We start from the raw sequence: 14,918 nt of genomic DNA on the forward strand, positions 1-14,918 counted from the left end.
GAGCTTGTCCATCCAAGAATGATCTGGCAATCATTGATGTTTCATATGAAAACGGCTTTTTATTGCGAAGTTCTAAATTCCCCTGTCATTTTTTGTAATTGTGACAACGCCATGTGGAATCATGGATAAAAGATCAATGAGAATATTCAATTTGTTTTCGACTCTTTTGGAAATTCACCAAATTCATGTTCCACTACCTCATTACTCAATTCGGTGACTTGACCGCTATCAGACATAATTCAGTTATATTATCAGTGGTGGTGTCCAGTCCAGTTGTTTCCAGATCGAGAAACACAAAAAGTTTGAATATCATGTTCATTGGTTGGTCGGTCAGGGTCCTCATTTTGGTCAGCTGACTCTTCGCCATTTTCCATAGATTGAGTCTGAAACTAGGCTCTCGCAACTTTTTGGTCGCCAGGTAGCACATCTAAAAATCCTAATCCTAAAGTTGGCAACCCAATCTTCGTCGCTGTAATTGTTCTCTTCGTCGCTGTAATTGTTCATCACATTTTGCCACCAATCATCCGGTCCGAAAGCATATTGTCAAAATTAGCTTATATCTGTATATAGTTGGTACTGCTTTAACTTATTGTAATACGTTACACACGACCAAATTAATTCTACATACCCTACGGTATATGTTACCCAAGGGTATACCATAATTTAACTAAGTTTGTTTACTAGAATTAAAATATACCGGTATCCATTCATATTCTCCTTGGCATTCTTTCTCTTCCCCAATACGTTAACGCCAGCAATGACTTCATCCGCTTTATCCTTCTGGTGTGTACCCATAACACCAACGCCGGCACCGCGTATAAAAAGATAAGAGGCTCGTCACGCTGCCCATCCCTGAAAATTAATGAATAGCGAAGAGGCGGAATCCAAGGAGACAGCTATAATACCGATAGCACTGAGGAAATCCCAAAATAATCAAAATCTGGCCGAACGAAGATGACACACATCAACCCATCTAAGCGTGTAGTTTTACCCATAATGCATCTCGATTGCATCGAAACAGGTCGCGATTTTGTGTTCTAGTGACTAGTTCACCCTAGTGCGCGCGCCCGACTGCGTCCAAGTTCGATCCAGTCATAAAAACAAACTTATTACGTGAGGTGGCGCACATGATCAATCAATTTTATTTTGGTCACTCTGAAAGAAACCAAACAACAACAAACGGACAAACAAAATGCAAGTAAATAAAACGAATTCTTTTGTAGATGAATCGTACAATTCAGAATATTGCAATAGCTCTCGAGTGAAAGCTAGTCTTATATTCAAGTGCGGACTCTTCTTTCCCATATATACCTAAGGCGATAGCTCTGTAAAAACAGTCCCCATCAGCAGCCGCTCGTCTTGGACTGTTTATTGCCAATTCGTTAGGTTGTAAAGATGGTAATATTTGCGCGGATGTGGCATTTTTGGTGCCAACAAGCATTTCAGGAACCTCGAACTTACGCAAAAGAATCACTTGGTAGCTTTCATTAGAAACTGTCTTGTCGCCCTATAAATTGAGATTGTGTTGCAGCCAAAAACATAATCTATCTGAATTAGTGATTAGATCTAGTTACTTGTAAATTTTGTGATTGAATCTTTTTGCTTTTGTTCTCCTGTTTCTTGGTTGTAGTCTTTGAGTCTCGATGTGTTGTATGATTACGATACCACGTATTCCAGGCTGAATTTGTTGGAGCTAAAATCCGTCTATAGATTTAGTTACCCAGACCGACTCTTTCGCAGGAACTGCCGGTAGCTTCGGTGCTGCTCGGCCTCCCTTCCCCAGTGAATGTTTCATGCTATTTTTATTGTACGGAAAAAGTACACTTGACTATGATTAGCATGCCTTATAGTAGAAAGTTTGTGATTCAGTCTTATTTTCGATTCTCTCGTTTTTGCTTCTCGGTTGTAGTCTGCGAATTCCTTTTTTGAAACCTCGATGTGTTATGTTGTATGATTCCGATGTTGATACCACGTGTTCCATGTTGAACTTGATTGAGCTAAAATCTTTGTTTATGACATTACTATTTTGCAAGAATTGCCGATATCAATCAATTTTATTTTGGTCACTCTGGCATGAAGCAAATGAACAAACAGAATGCAGAGAACCTGGAGGACGAGTATAACTTAAGGATAAAGTTAAAAACATACAAGTACGCGTTCGTTCATCAAGACTACACAATAAAATCAATACACACGATACAGAATCTGGCAATACCCTACCTAGAAATTTGATTGTGTTAATATCTTTATCTACGTCCGTATCCACTCCATCAAATACACGGAAAAGATTTTTTTCAGACCGTTGGGAATAACTTCAATCCCATTTAGTGTTAACTAATACTGTAATGAAGTTATATTAGAATTCCTCTGCTTACTGAGTGGCTCCAGTCTTGTCATCCGGGTGGGGTGTCGCACACTCATGCAAAGTCATAAAGCACGTCTTTATGTCATAATCCTAATACAAAAATATTCCAGGCCATTTTGAAGAAGAAGTGTTGCTAGTTTGACTTGTCTCAAAAGGTGAATGCCTTGCGGATGACCACTTTGCCCCCCGTGCCAAATATCAAATTTTCTGAGTTTGGCAGGTTTTTTGTTTCAGGTGATTGGAAAATATTTGGAACGTTTTAGTTGTTGAATGAACGCGAAGAAAAAGGGGACCAAAATATTGGATGTTCTCCTGTATCAGATCTAACAACCTTTGAACCCGGTTGAGGTAACAAAAAAGTTACCAAGATTGTACGTTTTATGAATGCCTAACATCTACTGCTCAGCACAATACAAAATCGCTGAACATTGTTCCTTCTTTTCAACATTACAGCACTGAGCGAATGGATGTCTCCTGTCATAGATATAAGCTTTAAATATTGGTCCGCGACATTGTTTTTATTTTAACTATTTTTTCATAATTTGAGCAGTGAGATTTTCGTTCATTGTATTTTCTGTTACGAGCTTGTTTATAATTTTTTTTTAAGTATTCTGGCAATGTCCATTATTCAAATTTTGTTGTAATATACGAACGGCTGCTTTTTTAGGCGGCAGATAGTTTGTCAACAACTTCAGTTCTTTCAGTACGTCTGTGTTAGTTTTTACATAAATCTGATCATTTTCTCTGGATGGGTATGTTCATGTTTCGTATCACAAGAAACCATAACATTGTGCTTTTTATTTCAAATCAATTATTGTTTCTTCGCGATAAACTATTCGTTCATCATTTGTCCAAGATTCTTGATTCATAAATTTCCCCCACAAATATTTTTTTTTTTGTAACTTTTCAACACGGAAACATCGAGAGGTTGGCAAGCGTTTGTTGTATGTGGGTGTTTATTTTGTCAACGAGTTCCTTAATCTTTTCTGTTTTGTGCGATAAATGGCCTTCGAGTGTTAATAAAACCGGATTTTCAGGGCATCTTTCAACAGGGCAATGCTTGTTATTATTGTTTATATATACACTTGCAGAATTGGCATATAAAGCGTTTTATTGCGTAATTCTACCAAGAAACGCCTTGGAAGATATCACAAGTGGTAGCATAGAATGGCCCGACGCATTTACACAACTGCTTACGGTTATGTAGTCATGTCATACCTATGTACATGGTTTGTGCCACAATGAACTGCTTTTTATTTATTTAAGCCAGTCATTGTATTTTCGCGATTCAATATTCGGGTTTAGAATGTAAGTTGAATTCGTCCATAATCTGTCCAAGATCTTGAAAGTAGTGACGTAAATCTTCCACAATGGTTGCGCTGATCCGAGCTCTGTCTAACAAGACTGGTTCACTTAGCTCCAGGTCGGAGATATTTTTGTTGCGTCCCTGAAATTCCCGTCACCTTTTGTTTTTGAGGCCCTTTTTGGACGAAATTTATTTTTCTTAGAAGATTTGTCAACAAACCATGCCTGTTATTTTCACTCGCTCTATATTTATGGTGAAGCCTGTATAGTCCGTTACTTTATGCAGAAAATTAGAGCCTTCCCGTTCTTTTCTTCTTATCTTGTTTTCTATCCCACAACGACATCTATCTCCACCCACCCTGCCATATACCCTATCTCTGAGAGTTCTTGGTACATTCCATTTCTCTGCTGCCGATTTGATTCTCATGTCATTCATAGCAGCGCGATATTCATTCCTCATATTCGAATTATTTTTCCATGATTTTCTTGGTAGTCCATTTTTGCGTGCAATAATGATTCTACCCTGTTATCGCCACCCTGCGCTTACAATTTACAACAACCCTATGTCTATTTTTTGAACATTGCTTGTTTGCTTCTACTTGAGTCGACATGAATTTAAATATAAAATAAAAGTCACCTCATTTCTGTATAATACCCTAAAAATTCTTACAATTTTGATAAGCTTGTTCAAAGACACAGCGGCTTGCTCTCGCTTTCTCAATGGGGTGCACCCGCCATCGTCGAGAATTTTGTGTACCGGTACTGCTGTCTCTTTTTTTTACCGGCGATTTCCCCATAGCATAATCCTAAGCTTTTGCTGATTTGATAGACTGGCTGATGATGCAGTTTAAACAAGATTGGGATATATTCAAAGATTGTTCATCGATATTCCAGAATCAAATGTGTTAATGTTTATTTTGGGGAAATTTGGAGAGTGATTTGACTTGACACCCTCTCCTTATTCCATATGACATCATTTGTCTCATCCTTACCAAGCCAATCTAATTATTTAATCAATTTATCTCCTCATTCTAATTCGCTTCTCTTCCTCCCTCCGCTTCTTTCTTACCTTCACCGGAAAAAGTTCGAGTTTTTTTAAATCATGCAAAAACAAACGGAGATTTTTGCGATTCCAACTGCAAATAACTTATTATTCCTATTTCAATGAAAATGAAAAATGGTTACAGTCCTACAACGCAGTTAACAGCAAATTGCGCCACACTATCTCGCCCCACTCACGCATAACGAGAGCAACAGAAGAAACTAACAAAGAGCAAGTCTCGTCGTCGGTCGAATGCCGCAACCAATAGCGTGCAAGATAAACATATTGCGACATCACCAATTCTCACTCTCTCAAAAGCGATAAATAGAAATAAACACGAAATACAAAAATGCGACCTGCGTCCATTACAGTGCTTTGGTATCTCTATTATTTATTGACTTTTGCAAGCCTGAGTTAGCGTCGAAAGAGTCTGATTTTTCTTGGTGTTAACATCTCAATGTCAAAAGTTCCCTCCTTCCAACCCACATTATTTGAGTGCGTTGGTAGTTTTATTGATCGACTTTGTTGGCCGAAAATCTAATTTTTCACCACCTCGAGTGCTTTGGTAGCTTAATTTATCGACGTTTGTCGACCGAGTGGGCGTCGAATAAACTTATTTTTCATCTTCCCCCATTGTACATTTTTGAGTGCTTTAGCAGATTTATTTACCGACGTTGCCAGTCGAATTGACGATGAAAAAGTCTGATTTTTCTTTCTTTTCCACAGGTAAAATCAGAATGTTAATAGTCGGTTGTTGTGGACTGTGGTGATTCGTTGGGTGGTTTTCCTGACGAAAGTGACTGTTCTGTTTCGTGGCAGCTTTCTTGATAATTATCCGAGTTTGGTTGGATAAATGCAAGACAAGTGAAGCACCGTTCTATTCAATATTACTTTCTTTTAAATTGCCAATCAGCCTTGAAAATTCACTAATGACTTTTTAAAAGCATATTTTAGAGTTCTGTTCAGCGAGATGGCGTTAAAGAGTACGCGAAATGCCCAAACCTAATTCATCCTATCTATGAGGATAACTGGCGCATTGCGACATGTTTGAACTATATTTTTATCATCTTACACTTAGAATAGGTCAATAAACAGCTGGAAGTTCTATCAACGCTTTCAGTAGCTAAATTTGACAGCTTAAATACAAAAACTCAAAGTGGTTTAGGTATTTTTCAAGTTTGAAACTTTACAAGCATGCCTTGTTGACAGATCACTGCATTGATTATGAAAACAGCGAGATTTAAAAAAACTGACCACACTACAGGAAAATAATATTCCTAAAATTGTAGATACTTTTTGAGGATTGTCATCTTGAAATTGAAAGACGTTGTCTTCTTAATTTATGCAAGTGCTTTATTTATTCTCAATACCATAAAAAATAATAATTCACTATGCTATGTTTGGTGTCTAGGATTTTTCACCTCACTTTATGTATGGTCTGTGATTCTAGAGTCCTCACTGTCAGAGTGTATTATGTCGACAGCTGAATGAAATATATATATTTTATATAAGTTGCAATTATCTTAATCTATTCTCAATAAAAAAAAGAATACTACGGTTGGTGGCAATGGTGAAAAGGCTTCATCGAAATAATTTTTTTACTCATAAATAACAATTTTTTACCAGTGAAACGCAGCAGAATATTTTCAATGTTTTTGATTACTGGCACTTCTTTACAATGATGATCAATTTCCTCTTGTCAGTGGAAGATTATAAATTATTAAAAATTTATCCAGAAATAAATGAGTTAGAATACAAGCCATCGTTGAAGTAATAAACGGGAAATATATTTTATCAATATCTTTGTACAATTGATAGAAAAGATGACACGAGCACCTCGCTTCGTCCCATATGGCCGTATGCTGCAGGCGAACAACAATACAGCACTACTGTAAAGCCCATCATTGGGTAGTACCTTATTTTCTTTGCCAACAGAAGGGACCTTTTAGATATTAATATGATATCTGACATTATTATTCACAAAATCACTGAATGCCCCCATCATGTTCCTGATTATAGTTTATTTCAAGTTCCTCTTGTTGTATTTTGCAACAAAGTTTCGCACATTTTTGAGTGCTTTGGTATCTCTATTATTTATTGACTTTTGCAAGCCTGAGTTAGCGTCGAAAGAGTCTGATTTTTCTTCCTTGTCCCATTTTCATAGGTGTTAACGTCTCAATGTCAAGTAGTTGCGGTGCTTAGTTGAAGAAACCGTTTGTTTTCTTAGATGTTGTTCCAAGACCTTTTGAGTCCACCATACGGCTTTCAGCCGACCAAAACTGTTCCCGACTGTCACACTTACCTACGGAAATAGCCAACGCTGAGTTGAGTTCAACATGCCTGTTTAAACAATTAAAAAAGTATCATGTGGGGTAATAATTACCGCGCTTGGGTATTCATTATCCTAATTGCGCCTGAGAGCAGACCCCGTAGATATTGATTCTGTCGAAATGCGAATTATATTAAACATCAACAAGTATCTGCTATTCTGCTTAGTAAACAGAGCTGAAAAAATTTAAAACCAGAATGAACATATTTCCTATCAATGACACTTCCTTGTTGTAGCCGCCTGTTCATTTCTCTCGATAACCAGCTGTTTACAAATGAGTTCGGTTTTCTCAAAAGTGCGCTAGCAACCGTTGGCTCCATTCTGTTCCCAATCACACTTTGCTTCTTGTTCCTTTTTTTGCCTCTTGCAATAAAGTTTCGCACATTTTTGTAGTTTTATTCATGGACTTACTTTTGCCAGCCCAGTTGACGTCGGAAGAAATCGTTGAGTGCTTTGGTAGCTTTATTGATCGCCTTTTGCCGACCAAGTTGACGTCAAAAAAATCAAATTTTTTGAGTGCTTGAGCAGCTTTCTTTATCGACTTTTGCCGACCGAGTAGGCGTCGAACGAATCTATTTTTCATCTTCCCCAATCCCACATTATTTGAGTGCGTTGGTAGCTTTATTAATCGACTCTTGTCGACCGAGTGGGCGTCGAATAAATCTATTTTTCATCTTCCCCCATAGTACATTTTTGAGTGCTTTAGCAGCTTTATTTCCCGACTTTTGCCAATTGAGTTAGCGACGATAAAGTCTAATTTGTCCTCTTTTTCCCTTTTCCACAAGTAAAATTAGAATGTTAATAGTCGGTTGTTGTGGTGCTTCGTTGGGTGGTTTTTCTTATAATGTTCTGTTTCGGGGTAGCTTTCCTAATAATTAGTTGAGCTTAGTTGGATAAATGCAAGTCAAGTGAAGCACCGTTCTATTCAATATTACTTCCTTTTAAATTGGCAATCAGCCTTAAAAATTCACTAATGTCTTTTCAAACGCATATTTAAGAGTTCTGTTCAGCGAGATGGCGTTAAAGAGTACGCCAAATGCCCAAACCTAATTCATCCTATCTATGAGAATAACTGGCGCATTGCGACATGTTTGAACTATATTTTCATCATCTTACACTTAGAATAGGTCAATAAATAGCTGGAAGTACTATCAACGCTTTCAGTACCTGAATTTGACAGCTTGAATACAAAAACTCAAAGTGGTTTAGGTATTTTTCAAGTTTGAAACTTTACAAGCATGCCTTGTTGACAGATCACTGCATTGATTATGAAAACAGCGGGATTTAAAAGACTGACCACACTACAGGAAAATAACATTCCTCGAATTGTAGATACTTTTTTTGAGGATTGTCATCTTGGAATTGATATACTTTTTTTTTATTTCATGCAAGTGCTTTATTTATTCTCAATACCATAAAAAATAATAATTTACCATGCTATGTTTGGTGTCTAGGCTTTTTCACCTCACATTATATATGGTCTGTGATTCTAGAGTCCTCACTGTCAGAGTGTATTATGTCGACAGCTGAATGAAATATATATATTCTATATAAGTTGCAGTTATCTTTATCTATTCTCAATAAAAAAAAGGAATACTACGGTTGGTGGTAATGGTGAAAAGGCTTCATCGAAATAATTTTTTTACTTGTAAATAACAATTTTTTAACAGTGAAATGCAGCAGGATATTTTCAATGTTTTTGATTACTGCCACTTCTTTACAATGATGATCAATTTCCTCTTGTCACTGGAAAATTATGAATTATTAAAAATTTATCCAGAAATGAATGAGTTAGAATACAAGCCATCGTTGAAGTAATAAACGGGAAATATATTTTATCAATATCATTGTACAATTGATAGAAAAGATGACACGAGCACCTCGCTTCGTCCTATATGGCCGTATGCTGCAGGCGAACAACAATACAGCACTACTGTAAAGCCCATCATTGGGTAGTACCTTATTTTCTTTGCCAACAGAAGGGACCTTTTAAATATTAATATGATATCTGGCATTATTATTCACAAAATCACTGAATGCCCCCATCATGTTCCTGATTATAGCTCATTTCAAGTTCCTCTTTCTGTATTTTGCAACAAAGTTTTGCATATTTTATAGTGCTTTGGTATCTTTATTATTTATTGACTTTCGCAAGCCTGAGTTGGCGTCGAAAGAGTCTGATTTTTCTTCCTTGTCCCATTTTCATATGTGTTAACATCTCAATGTCAAGTAGTTGCGGTGCTTAGTTGAAGAAACCGTTTATTTTCTTAGATGTTGTTCCAAGACCTTTTGAGTCCACCATCCGGCTTTCAGCCGACCAAAACTGTTCCCGACTGTCACACTTACCTACGGAAATAGCCAACGCTGAGTTGAGTTCAACATGCCTGTTTGAACAATTAAAAAGTATCATGTGGGGTAATAATTACCGTGCTGGAGTATTCATTACCCTAATTGAGCCTGAGATCAGACCCCGTAGATATTGATTCTGTCGAAATGCGAATTATATTAAACATCAACAAGTATCTGCAATTCTGCTTAGTAAACAGAGCTGAAAAAATTTAAAACCAGAATGAACATATTTCCTATCAATGACACTTCCTTGTTGTAGCCGCCTGTTCATTTCTCTCGATAACCAGCTGTTTACAAATGAGTTCGGTTTTCTCAAAAGTGCGCTAGCAACCGTTGGCTCCATTCTGTTCCCAATCAGTTTGTTTCGAGTTCCTCTTTTTGCCTCTTGCAATAAAGTTTCGCACATTTTTGTAGTTTTATTCATGGACTTACTTTTGCCAGCCCAGTTGACGTCGGAAGAAATCGTTGAGTGCTTTGGTAGTTTTATTGATCGACTTTTGCCGACCAAGTTGACGTCAAAAAAATCAAATTTTTTGAGTGCTCCAGCAGCTTTATTTATCGACTTTTGCCGACCGAGTAGGCGTCGAACGAATTTATTTTTCATCTTTCCCAATCCCACATTATTTGAGTGCGTTGGTAGCTTTATTGATCGAATTTGTTAGCCAAAAATTTTTCCTCCTCCCATCCCACATTATTTGAGTGCGTTGGTAGTTTTATTGATCGACTTTGTTGGCCGAAAATCTAATTTTTTACCACCTCGAGTGCTTTGGTAGCTTAATTTATCGACTTTTGTCGCCGAGTGGGCGTCGAATAAATCTATTTTTCATCTTCCCCCACCGTACATTTTTGAGTGCTTTAGCAGTTTTATTTATCGACGTTGCCAGTCGAATTGACAACGAAAAAGTCTGATTTTCCTTCCTTTTCCACAGGTAAAATCAGAATGTTTATAGTCGGTTGTTGTGGTGCTTCGTTGGGTGGTTTCCCTGACACAAGTGACTGTTCTGTTTTGCGGCAGCTTTCTTGATAATTATCCGAGTTTGGTTGGATAAATGCAAGACAAGTGAAGCACCGTTCTATTCAATATTACTTTCTTTTAAATTGCCAATCAGCCTTAAAAATTCACTAATGACCTCTCGAAAGCACATTCAAGAGTTATGTTCAGCGAGATGGCGTTAAAGAGTACGCCAAATGCCCAAACCTAATTGATCCTATCTATGAGGATAACTGGCCCATTGCGACATGTTTGAACTCTATTTTTTCATCATCTTACACTTAGAACCTTTACAAGCATGCCTTGTCGACAGATCACAGCATTGATTATGAAAACAGCGGGATTTAAGAAAACTGACCACACTACAGGAAAATAATATTCCTCGAATCGTAGATACTTTTATAAATACTTTTTGAGGATTGTCATCTTGGAGTTAAAAGACGTTGTCTTTTTAATTTCATGCAAGTGCTTTATTTATTCTCAATACCATAAAAAATAATGATTCACTATGCTACGTTTGGTGTCTAGGCTTTTTCACCTCACATTATGTATCGTCTGTGATTCTAGAGTCCTCACTGTCAGAGTGTATTATGTCCACAGCTAAATGCAATATATATATTTTATATAAGTTGCAATTATCTTATCTATTCTCACTAAAAAAAGAATACTACGGTTGGTGGCAATGGTGAAAAGACTTCATCGAAATAATTTTTTATTTTTAAATAACAATTTTTTAACAGTGAAATGCAGCAGGATATTTTCAATGTTTTTGATTACTGGCACTTCTTTACAATGATGATCAATTTCCTCTTGTCAGTGGAAGATTATAAATTATTAAAAATTTATCCAGAAATGAATGAGTTAGAATACAAGCCATCGTTGAAGTAATAAACGGGAAATATATGTTATCAATATCATTGTACAATTGCTAGAAAAGATGACACGAGCACCTCGCTTCGTCCTATATGGCCGTATGCTGCAGGCGAACAACAATACAGCATTGCTGTAAAGCCCATCATTGGGTAGGACCTTATTTTCTTTGCCAACAGAAGGGACTTTTTAGATATTAATATGATATCTGGCATTATTATTCACAAAATCACTGAATGCCCTCATCATGTTCCTGATTATAGTTCATTTCAAGGTCCTCTTTTTGTATTTTGCAACAAAGTTTTGCACATTTTTAAGTGCTTTGGTATCTCTATTATTTATTGACTTTTGCAAGCCTGAGTTAGCGTCGAAAGAGTGTGATTTTTCTTCCTTGTCCCATTTTCATAGGTGTTAACATCTCAATGTCAAGTAGTTGCGGTGCTTAGTTGAAGAAACCGTTTATTTTCTTAGATGTTGTTCCAAGACCTTTTGAGTCCACCATCCGGCTTTCAGCCGACCAAAACTGTTTCCGACTGTCACACTTACCTACGGAAATAGCCAACGCTGAGTTGAGTTTAACATGCCTGTTTGAACATTTAAAAAGTATCATGTGGGGTAATAATTACCTTGCTAGCCCTGATTGAGCCTGAGAGCAGACCCCGTAGATAGGGATTCTGTCGAAATGCGAATTATATTAAACATCTGCAATTATCTGCTGTTCTGCTCAGTAAACAGAGCTAAACAAAATTGAAAATTTCCTATCATTCCATGGCTCTTCCTTGTTGTAGCCGCCTGTTTGTTTCTTTCAAAAACCAGCTGTTAACAAATGAGTTCGATTTTCTCAGAAGTGCGCTAGCAACCGTTGGCTCCATTCTGTTCCCAATCACAGTTTGTTTTGAGTTCCCTATTCTGCCTCTTGCAATAAAGTTTTGCACATTTTTGTAGTTTTATTCATGGACTTACTTTTGCCAACCCAGTTGACGTTGAAAGAAATCGTTGAGTGCTTTGGTAGCTTTATTGATCGACTTTTGCCGACCAAGTTGACGTCAAAAAAATCAAATTTTTTGAGTGCTTGAGCAGCTTTATTTATCGACTTTTGCCGACAGAGTGGGCGTCGAATAAACTTATTGTTCATCTCCCCCCATTGTACATTTTTGAGTGCTTTAGCAGCTTTATTTACCGACGTTGCTAGTCGAATTGACGACGATGAAGTCTAATTTTTCTTCCTTTTCCACAGGTAAAACCAGAATGTTAATAGTCGGTTGTTGTGGTGCTTCGTTGGGTAGTTTCCCTGACACAAGTGACTGTTCTGTTTCGCGGCAGCTTTCTCATTATTTAACTGAGCTTGGTTGGATAAATGCAAAACAAGTGAACCACCATTCTATTCAATATTACTTCCTTTTAAATTGCCAATCCGCCTTAAATATTCACTCATGACTTTTCAAAAGCATATGTTAAAATTCTATTCAGCGAGATGGCGTTAAAGAGTACGCCAAATGCCCAAACCTAATTCATCCTATCTATGAGGATAACTGGCGCATTGCGACATGTTCAAACTATATTTTTTATTCTTACACTTAGAATAGGTCAATAAATAGCTGGAAGTGCTATCAACGCTTTCAGTACCCGAATTTGACCGCTTTCATGTTAAACACGAAAAAACAAAGTGGCTTAGGTATTTTTAATATTTAAACCTTTACAAGCATGCCTTGTCGAAAGATCACTGCATTGATTATGAAAACAGCGGGATTTAAAAAAACTGACCACACTACAGGAAAATAATATTCCCCGAATTGTAGATACTTATTGAGGATTGTCATCTTGGAATTGATAGACTTTTTTTAATTTCATGCAAGTGCTTTATTTATTCTCAATACCATAAAAAATAATAGTTTACCATGCTATGTTTGGTGTCTAGGCTTTTTCACCTCACATTATGTATGGTCTATGATTCTAGAGTCCTCACTGTCAGAGTGTATTATGTCGACAGCTGAATGAAATATATATATTTTATATAAGTTGCAATTATCTTTATCTATTCTCAATAAAAAAAAGAATACTACGGTTGGTGGCAATGGTGAAAAGGCTTCATCAAAATAATTTTTTTTACTTGTAAATAACAATTTTTCAACAGTGAAATGCAGCAGGCTATTTTCAATGTTTTTGATTACTGGCACTTCTTTACAATGATGATCAATTTCTTCTTGTCAATGGAAGATTATTGACTAAAATAAAGACAAAGATCATATATTATATGGTGTTGACAAATTACATAATATCTTGGTATTTTTGCTATGTCATGTTAAAATGATCATCTTCTACTACTGACAAAATTTTAAATATTGTTCGTTCAAGAGTCAGAGACAATTCTATGACGTCATACCATAATTGTAAATGCGCGAATGCCTCAAAATAGAACGAATGCGACTCTTATTGATTAAATTAATAAGTCTTTAACAAAGCAATGTGTGCAATTACAAAAAAAGTGATGATTGTTTCTGCATTCCCGTTCTTGGTTGCAATTTGACCAATCGTGAAGGAATAATCTGGTAAATATTCACATTTTGCTTTCACGAAATACATTATTAAAGAGCCTTAGATAGGATGAATCAGTAAAAGTAGCAGCTAAGCTCACACAAAGGCTATTAAATAGCAGTATTATCATGATCAAATCTGTTATTAAATAGCATATTTAAGTTTTAAGATACATCTGATAACTATGACTGGTGCATATTCAAATTGATGCTATTCATCCTACTAGCATTTAGAGGGATGCTTACATCTTTTTTGAGAGAGAAAAATAATTAACGGTATACTATAGACATTGACTGTAAAAAAATGATTATTATAACCTTTAGAGTTGGATAAAAACCCACTCATCATGACATAGCTATGTAGACCATCTTGGCCTATATTGACCTTGGTGAATTGTGATTACTACAGTAGAATATGTTAATAACCAGATGAATTCGCTATTAAATTATTCAATACCGAAATTTGACAGCTAAGGTACGGAACATTGATTGGGTTACGTATTTTTAGGCGCACTCAAAAACAGGACCTGTCTACAGATCACAGCAATGATTGGGAATACACCAGGAATTAGAAGAAGTGAACACACTAAAGAAAAATTATTTCCTAAATCGTACCACATAATTACTTTATGAGGTTTAAATGTCATATTAGAGATGCAAGTGTTTTATTTATCCTCTTTATCATACAGGCCATCCCAACTAAAAAATAATAATTACAAGCTGTATGTGTTATAAATTGGGTAGACAATGCAGAAAAGGAAGTTCAGTTCTTCCAAAAAATTCACCTCATTGTGTTTTGATGTGTATAATGCTCGGTATGCTTTTGTTGATCATTGTAATATCTGCAGGAAAGTATAAAACTTGTTTTCAACTGCTCAATTATACAACAACAAAAAAGAAATTAAAATACAAGTTACCCGCCCCTCTTTTGATTCCTAGATAAAACACTAGACGTTAGATAAAACATTATTTGCAATTAATACTTTTCATGACGCCGCGTTTTTGAAAATACAAAGTTATATCGCAAAAAATGCGTTTTGTTACATTTGAAGGAAACGTTATTTGCGATTAATTTAGATCAAATTTTACTTATCACGACACCCCGTTTCCGAAAATACAAAAATATATTGCAA

Source organism: Styela clava, chromosome 12 (assembly GCF_964204865.1).
Source record: "Styela clava chromosome 12, kaStyClav1.hap1.2, whole genome shotgun sequence".
In the NCBI taxonomy this organism is placed as follows: domain Eukaryota; kingdom Metazoa; phylum Chordata; class Ascidiacea; order Stolidobranchia; family Styelidae; genus Styela; species Styela clava.